We start from the raw sequence: 9,610 nt of genomic DNA on the forward strand, positions 1-9,610 counted from the left end.
AAATCCAAGATCAAGGGGAATAATTCTAGAAATAGTCATGCTAGAGTTATGGACCTACCAACAACATTTTGTGTAATGATACGCAAATATATATTTTGAAGTTTGAAGTAGATACCTTAAAAAATAAGAAGTTATTATATATTTCTTAAAGAAAACTAAGTTCAAAGAGAATAAATCTGTAAATATTGCTTCAAGAGTTATGAACATTGTCACATAAAATGTAATTGATGATAAGAATAAGTATTTGAAGTTTGAGGTAGATACCTTAAAAAAATAAAAAGTTAAAATAAAAATAACATTTTTCTAGTAAATAAATCTAAGTTTATGGGGAGATAATTCTTGCAATATTGGTGCTAGAGTTATGAACCTTGTCACATAAGATGTGGATTATGATAACGTAAATACATTTGAAGTATGAAGTTGATCCCTTTCGAGAAATAAATAAGTTACAGTCAAAAAATAATATTTTTTATGGAAAATTCTAAGTTCAAGGGGAGATAATCTGAAAATATTGGTGCTAGAGTTATGAACCTTGTCACATAAGATGGGGATGATGATAACGTAAATATATTTGAAGTATGAGGTTGATCCTTAAGAAATAAAAGAAGAAACAGTAAGAATAGTATTTTTTTGAGGAAAATTCTAAGTTCAAGGGGAGATAAATCTGAAAATATTGTGCTAGAGTTATGGACCTTGTCACATAAGATGGGGGATGATGATAACGTAAATATATTTGAAGTATGAGGTTGATCCCTTAAGAAAATAAGAAGAAAACAGTAAGAAATAGTATTTTTTGAGGAAAATTCTAAGTTATAGGGGAGATCAAATCTGAAAATATTGGTGCTAGAGTGATTGAACCTTGTGCATAAGATGGGGATGATGATAATGTACATATATTTTGAAGTATGAGGTTGATCCTTAAGAAATAAAGAAGTATCAGTAAAAATAGTATTTTTTTAAAGGAAAATTCTAAGTTCAAGGGAGATAAATCTGAAAATATTGGTGGTAGAGTTATGAACCTTGTCACATAAGATGTGGCTGATGATAAGGAACATATATTTGAAGTTTGAAGTTGATACCTTAAGAAATGACAAAGTTATAGTGAAAAATATTTTACTGCACCAAAACTTTAATCTAAAATCTGGACGCGGACGCGGACGCCGACGCCGACGCCGACGCCGGGGCGAGTAGGACAGCTCTCCATATACTTCGTATAGTCGAGCTAAAAACGATATTACACTTGTGTAATAACACTTTGACGTGACGCCATTTTAAAGCGCGCTTATGTTAGCTATAGGTGCGTCGTTGAAAAAAATACTAATTTTGACAGTTTACTGTTTTTATTTTATATATGTGATCAAAAGAATATTATATTCGTGTAAATTCAATACTTAATTTATTGAACGAGTTTAATAAAACAATATTATGCTCGCCAGAGGCTCGCATAATATGATTTTATTCAACTCGTTCAATAAATTAAGTATTAAACTACACTCATTCAATATTCTCTATATATCTAAAGTAACTAACCTACAATAGTAGCATCATATGCAATTCCGGCGCTGCAAATGTTGTTGCCTTTTTCAGCAGCGACTATACTTGCAACTTTATTACCATGACTGTGATATACGAGTACATATTTATAAATTTTATATGACAAGTCAAAATACCTCATACCTACGAAGAAGTTTCATTCAATCTGTTTTGTTTCTTTATAAAATTATTGTTACATAATTATCATTTGCAAAAGAAAAATCTTACACTTCAGTGTAAAAGATGGGCTTATAATAAAAAAAAATACTTTTTCGGCAAAATGAAGGGGTTTTTCTAAAAAAATCTTTAAAGCTTTTCTGGAAAATAATTGTTGAGTTCTGGGAAAAAAGGGTTTTTACAATCCCCTCGCCCAAAACGCCCTGAAAAAAAAATAACAAAACCTAAGAGTAAAAACATGTAAAATAGCATTTCTTTATCTTCAAAAAAAATATCCCAAAAATCAACAAAATTAAAAACTTTTTTTAAAACCCTGAAACCAAACAAACTTAAAACCCCGGGCCCCGTGACTTTGAAAAATTTATATATTTTACAGACTTAAATTCATATTTTTTAATCCCCCCAAAGGGGATTTTTTAAATTTCAAAAAAATTTCTAAAAAAGAAAAAATCTTTCTTAAAAAATTCCCTTTTAAAATCCTTCAGGGCTGTTTTTTCCCGGCCACCCAAAAGATGGAATTTTTAACTCCTTTTTCCTGTTTTTGGTTTTTTTCCCAGACCCTTTTTTCACGCCCATTCCGTAAAGTTTGGTTACCAAAACCCGGTTTTCCCTTTATTACAAACAAAAGTTTTTCTTTTTTTACCAAAGTTCTTTTTTTAAAAAAAAATATAGATGTTTATAAAGGATGAAAATGTACAAACCAAATAAAGTTATTATATAAAATAGTTACTGTACATAAAATTGTTTTAAACATTCTAAAATTTAAAAATAAAAGTGCCCTACCCGGGTGTAGTGTCCGGGGGGTGGTTTCTGGTATGACCCTTTTGTTGGGTTTTAAAAAGTGTTTTTTTATTTTCCCCCTAAAACCCGGGTCTAAAATCAATTGATTTAAAAAAATACAAATTTGGGGATTTGATTACATTAGGAAATTCAAAATTTAAAAAGTGCTTTTTGTTATTTGTATAAAAAGTCTTTATAAATACATTTTATGTTTATTCTCACCCTATCAATCTTTAATGCTTTTTTGTATTCACGTCCAAAGGAATACTAAGAAATTAATTATATTTTGTACATGGTTGTTTGTATCTAAATTTAATTTCTGCGTACATATAAGTAAATTTTATGAATATCTTTAAGAAAATGGCTTATATAAAGGGAGTCTTCTTGACGCATAGTATAAATGGCATAAGGATGGCAGATGCTGCAGTATAAACTGAATACGTTAATAGAAAATTAAAAGTTATCTCTACATTTTTAACAAAAACACGGGGGAGAATCACGCCGTTCGTTACCCAAACAAACAAGATGGCGGATGCAGCCAAAAAGAAGGGTTTTCCGTTTTTTCTCGAAAGGCGTGTTCTAATTGAAATACTAAACACCTTTCCACAAATTTCCCCGCCACACGGATTTTTTTCATGATGTTTCCGTCCCCCTACTTCATTGAAATGGGGGTTGAAGTTCGAAGCGAGAGTATGGCGTTTTTAAATAGAAACAGTTTTAAAAAAAAGGGAAAAACTTACTTTTTGGCTGCATCCGCCATCTTGTTTGTTTGGGTGACGAACGGCGTGATTTCCCCCTTGAAAAAGGAAATATTAAATACATGTATGTATTTTCTTGCAATTGTTCTATAGAAGCAAATTGAACAATCGTAGAATTGTTTTCTCATTATTTGGATGACAGGTGTTTATTTTGTGTAATTTTATCATTAAAATTTTATGTTTCAGAGTAAACAATACGCTGAGTCATAAAATGTTCTGTAAAGTACTGTGTCATATAATTTAATGGTTTTTAACACAGGTTTTGCGGTCTTAATTGAACCAGGAAGATTAATATCTCGTTGTTTTTTATCTTTCTTTTCCGGTTAAGCCTTCAATTTTAGAGAACAAATGATTTCGTACTTAAGCACTACATTTGTTATCGTTTCTATTGATCAGTGAGAACGCATATTTTGAAGTTAGATGAAATGCATGCAGTAAAGAGATATAGTATGAGGTCAATCTTCTTATGTGATTAGACACCTGACAAATGGGTACAGATTAATAGTATTAACGGTCTGTGTTCTTTTTTCATGGTCATCGCTCGCTAATATGGTGCATTTAAATGTTGATTTTGGTGTTTTTAACAACTGTCATATTTCCATCATTATATATCTGTTGTCATGGATGCAATTAAGTTAACTTATCTGAATAAATTGAAAGAAAACATTAAACAAATATTTTTAATAAATCTGCCAACAAGTTATCATATACTTTCGTAATAACAGCAAACGGCATATTTCACTGCACCGTCCAACATTGTAACATATTTGAATTCAGTTTATTACCGGTATAGTTTTCGTCGTTTGTTTTTTGTTTTGAAACTTAGCTATGGTCAAATTTAAATCAAAGTAATTAAAATTATTCCTTGAAGAAGATATAGGAAAAATAAACACTTTGTTTTACCTGCTGGGAAAAGGTATTTTGTACGTCACTCAATACTCGGTGAGCATGTTTTTGTCCACGGTACTTAAAAATATACACTGATGGCGTTATCTGCAACAAATATATGATATATAAATTTAAAGGCACATTATGACTCTGTATCGAAAAATAGTTTCCTTCTTTAAAAGGGAAAATGCGTTTTCACAAAGAAGTATTTTATCTGCCATACAATATACTTGATCGCTGTAACAGTGCTCATTCCCAAACGGAGTCGGCTTAGATCGGTCAGTATCTGTTTGGAAACTATAACAGGATACCAGAAATAAAAAGCTTTTTGAGAAATGAAAACAAAAGTATGTCTTTGGTATAATGGGCCTTAAAAGAACAATAAAAACTGAAAAGACAAAAAGGTTAGTCACAACAGCTGTTTATTTCGTCTGGTTAAAGACTCGGTCTAGGTATAAAAGGAAGATAATGGCTGACGGCTGGTTTCCCTTAAATTTTGAAACTGTATTCAGCTCGGGGGGGGGGGGGGGTGGATTTAAAAAAAATATGAAAAGGGGGTTTTTTTTACAATGAAAAATCCTTATTAAATTATCAACACAAAAAAATTGAATTTTAATTTTAAATATGCATAAGTAGTAAAATTTACACTATATCAAAAGATAATCTCTTGGTTTGTTTTCTCAAATTTTTAAGTTTATCATTTTACTACACATTAAATTTTAAATAATTTTTTTATTTTCAAATATCACATTATTTAAGGGGGACACCCTTTTAAAATTAGGGGACGTGGATAAGCATTCTCTTTTAATTTAAAACCCCATCATGCATTACTGTTGTCTCCTTGTACAAGAAAAATGCTTTATCATTTTTTTCCCTGAAATAACATTCTTTCTTAAAAACTTCCCCCAAACAATTTAAACATTACGTCTTTTATCATTGGTTTAAAACATTTTTTAATATTGAGTTCAAATTATATGAAGCTTTTCCTACCCTTTACTAGTCATTCAAGTTAAAAACAAGGAACAAAAAACTTATTCCCAAGTCTGACCCTAAAATCTAAAAAAAACTTTAATTTTATCTGCATTTTGTTTTGTAACTAGTACCTTTAGTAAATTTCTGTCGCCCCTTTGAACACCCCCTTATTTCCGATTTGGGGAAAAACAAAAAAAGAATTTACACTTTAAGGCGGCACAACAAACCGGTTAAAAAAAGGGTCAAAATAAAAAAAATACAAAATTAAACCCTTATTGCTAAAATAATTTTGTATTTGGTTTTTTAAAAAAGTTTTTTAAAGGGTTGAACCAAAAATTTCCATTTTCAAGAGGAAATAAATTTTTCCATGGGCAAAAAAATTTTAAAAAATTCATGACAAGTATGCTTTATGATTCTGGTATCCTGTAAAACTGGTAAAAGTTTATCTGTTTTTGAAAAGGCATGACAATATATGGAATTGGTCAGTCAATGGTAATGGGCCCAAAAATGTCGTTGCGGAAAACCGAGTCAATTTTTTTTTGGGTCCAGGAAAGCTTAGGTCACAAGAACCTGATAAACCTGTTTTTGGGACATCCATTGAAAAAACTTTTATCTATCAATATTTTGGGGATTATATAGACCCCAAAACTGTCATTTTGCGCCATACCCCAGTCTGTTTTTTAAAACCAATTCTAAAAAATTTTTTAGAAGAAGGAAAAAGTTTTTACTCGCATACCAAGAAATTCTGGGTATGTCTCTTATTTTTGTGTCACTATGATTCGGATGCTCTGTTTGGATTAAAGTTGACACAGGGCTTAAAAAAATAAAATTAAACTTATACCCAAAAAATAATGGATTTGTACTTGATTGGATTGAGTTTACCCACCCTTTAAATCCCTTTTCTGGCCGGGGCCCCCGGTTAAAGATAAATTTTTCATGTTTTTAAGATAAAAATGGGCTTTTCCCGGGTTAATGTCTGAACATTTTATTTTCGCAAAATTTTCCCTACTAATGTAGTACAAGACTTTGTCAAAGGGTGGGTATTTTTTTACCCCAAGGTCAAAGGTCAAAAGGGTCTAAATCCTTTTTTTTTGGTATTTTAAAATTAGGGGAAAATTTACCTGTAGATTAACGGGATCAACAGGTTACAAAAATTTTAAGTTGCCCAATAAAAGTCATCTTATGAACGTATTTAATTTTTGATTTTTTTTTTTTTTATTTTTTTTACTATTTTTTAATATTCGGTCAGGATTTAAAATTTTCTGCTATTATCTTTTTTTACAATTTTAGTAATGTGGTTTAAAAAACCCCATGTAAAAGGAGATCATTAACTCAAAATTTGATTTGATATTTCATTTTTTTTGATTTTTTGTATTTTTAAACATTATTATATTTAGGTCTCTATGTCATGCCGAGCCAATACAAAAAGGACCACAATGGAAATAAGAGCTTTGTTGCCCTTTTTTGTGTTATCCTTGGTTTTGGTGAGTATGTCATAGTTTTATCGTACGTGATATAGTATTTAATAATGCTCATTATTTTATCCTATGTTATATTGTCAACTATGTATATGCTTCCTTTGCCGAAATAAACTATCTATCTATATAACTATCTATCTATAACCCATTTCGCCATAATGGCAAATGCAAGCTCTATATACGTTTCACCAAAGTGCTTATTAAGAAAGAAAGAAATCTTTAATTAGTTATAATTTCTATAAAGCCCGTGAAACTATGGGTTGTATTTCCCAATACCGTGTTGCAAAAAGAAACACGCAGCTTTTTGTAATTAACTTTGATATTCCAGCGTTAAAGTGTCCTTTGAAACGTTGCTTTAATGTTGAAAAACATCTTACCTTGTACAATACGTACAACTTTATCTCTTCTAAGTGTTTAAGTAGTTTATCCGTGAATGTTTCCCCTACTTGGATAGTGAATATATTTTTTATCTTTCTGTTGCTGGCTGCTATAAAAACAGACATTAAAAGCACAAATAATAGTACTTTCAAAGAAGACATGTTTATTTAAGTTTACATTTGTTGTTTCAATAATCTTTCGAACTTTCTTACGAGCACAGCTTACTTAACTTTATATTATTGTTAAAACTTACACTAATTTTATAGGTACATAGCCAAAGGGGTGATCAAAAAGTTCACTCGCAGACTAAAATGACTATTTTTATTTCAATTTCAAATATAAGCCGATAAACTAGAGGGGAATGGGTTGTATTAACCATGACAACACTCCTATAATACACATGTATCACTACATTATCTTGGATTTGAAATTCCAAACCACCTTCATTAAAGTGTTGCCATAGTTTCCTCTTCCAAGTGGTCAAAAACCATCTTTGGGACATTATGGCAACACTGATTAGAAGGCCGCTACCGTGTTACTAATATTTACATTGTTGACGACTCCAAGGTTAAATTAACAACATGACCATTCAAGAGTATATTGTGAATGTTGAAGTTAATTTCAAAATAACTTTTAAAGTTTTGTCATTTTTTCTTCAATTTTATGATAAACGTCACTTGAATGGACAAATACCCCGTGACGCATATTGTTTGGCAATATACTAGTAGATCCGAGACTCATTCATTTTCGGGAGGTTTTTTTGTTAGTTTCCGGCATTTATTATGATGTACGCTCATGATTGTGATGACAGTTTAGATCTATGTATGTATGTATGTATGTATGTATGTATGTATGTATGTATGTATGTAGTCTAAGCTTAATGAGGGTCCATACGCCCGTAAGGGCACAAAATGCAGCATTCGCTGTCGAGTACGGACCCCGGACATGTCACCGGTCATGCCCTTAAAGAGTTAATTTTGAAGCACAAAGTGGTGATAATTTACCTCCATGCAATTTCCACGGAGCATTAGCCAAAGATATGGATTTTGAGCCAAAAATAGGTCACTGTACGGCGGTCAATGAGAACCTAAATGTACAGTAACCTGTGACAATATAAAAGGGTAGCCCTGAAAAGGGCTGTTGATGCCAGCAAAAGGCCTGCCGTTCAAGCCGTCTAACCGTGCTAAGGGCTCACGCACATTAGCACACCCTCCTTGTCGACCCAAGCGCCTACTTTGTAGGGCAACCCCCCTCGGCTTTAGTCAGGACATCGGCAGCAGGTCCGCAGCACAAGTTCCGATCTTTTTTTCGCCGTCCCCAGTCTTCAAATCTTCTGCCGATGCCCTGTGCCTTCTCAACGACGTACACGTACCGAGGGGAAAGAGAAAGATAGTATAGATCTCGATAATTTAATCAATACATGTCACTATAATAAAAGATTATTATTATTATTATTATTATTATAATATTATACTGATTGATGGCCCTGTGGTAAGAAAGGCGGAATTTTGCTACGTAATTGCAACATAGAGTCTTGAACAATATGTTTTATATCTGTCAATTATTTGAAACGTGAATTGATGGAGGGTGAGTTTTATTTCTAGTTTATTTATTTCATGATTTTGATAAATACATATTTTTAATGTCATTTATTTAAATAAGTGAAGTCGTATTATGAGTGCAATATCCTTCGGAAATTATCATTAAATATTAGATTTATAGAGTGGTGAAATATTTTTCCTAAATCTTTGTCATTATTAATCGCCACTGTTACAGTCATTCTTTTGATACAGATAACTTATTTAGCTTGACATTGAAAACAAAAGCATAATGTTTCTGTGGGATATAAAATTCCAATTGCCAGGTCCTTTAGAAAGATAATTTTCATCTGTGATGACATTAAATTATCTGGATCAAGGTTGACGTCCCAGATATGACATAGTTGTGTTTTACTTTAGTGATGTAACTGCGATATTTTTATTATTTGAAGTATAGATAGAGGATATTCAAGTTTTTTCTATAAATACAGGATTTATTTTCATCGAGTGGTATGAAAATAAATATTTCATGAGTGGCGGTAGCCACGAGTGAAATATGGTAATTTTCATGCCACAAGATGAAAATAAATCATGTATTTATAGAAAAAACTTGAATTTTCTGTTTATTATATACATTTTTCTCTTTCTGGACATTAAAATTTGAAAGACTTTCCCTTAAATTTTAAGTACTGGCAGAATTTAAAAGAAAGTAGTCCGGCAAGACACCAGTGAAAATACGGAAAATATGTTTCACTGCAGTGAAAAATAAAATTTTACAGTGAAAATACGGAAAATCAAAATACGTATTTTATTTCATCAATATTTCTCAATATTTCATTTATAAGTATATAATAAATACATTTATTAAAGTAAACGAACTTATATTTTATCAATTTTACCGTTGTAGGAATTTCATAGACATCGCATGAGCATTGATCACCCCTCGGGTAATATGATTTATAAATAGATGTAAGATGTTCACAAGGGAGAAAAATATATTGCCTTAATTCTTATTTATTTTATCTTATTATAATTTTATTTATTATCACTTAAGAAAAAGATTTATTACTCTTCGAGAGTATACTTCAGTGTGTTTACTGAAGTGATA

Source organism: Ruditapes philippinarum, unplaced genomic scaffold (assembly GCF_026571515.1).
Source record: "Ruditapes philippinarum isolate M1 unplaced genomic scaffold, ASM2657151v2 ctg1086_1_1_1_1, whole genome shotgun sequence".
NCBI lineage: Eukaryota > Metazoa > Mollusca > Bivalvia > Venerida > Veneridae > Ruditapes > Ruditapes philippinarum.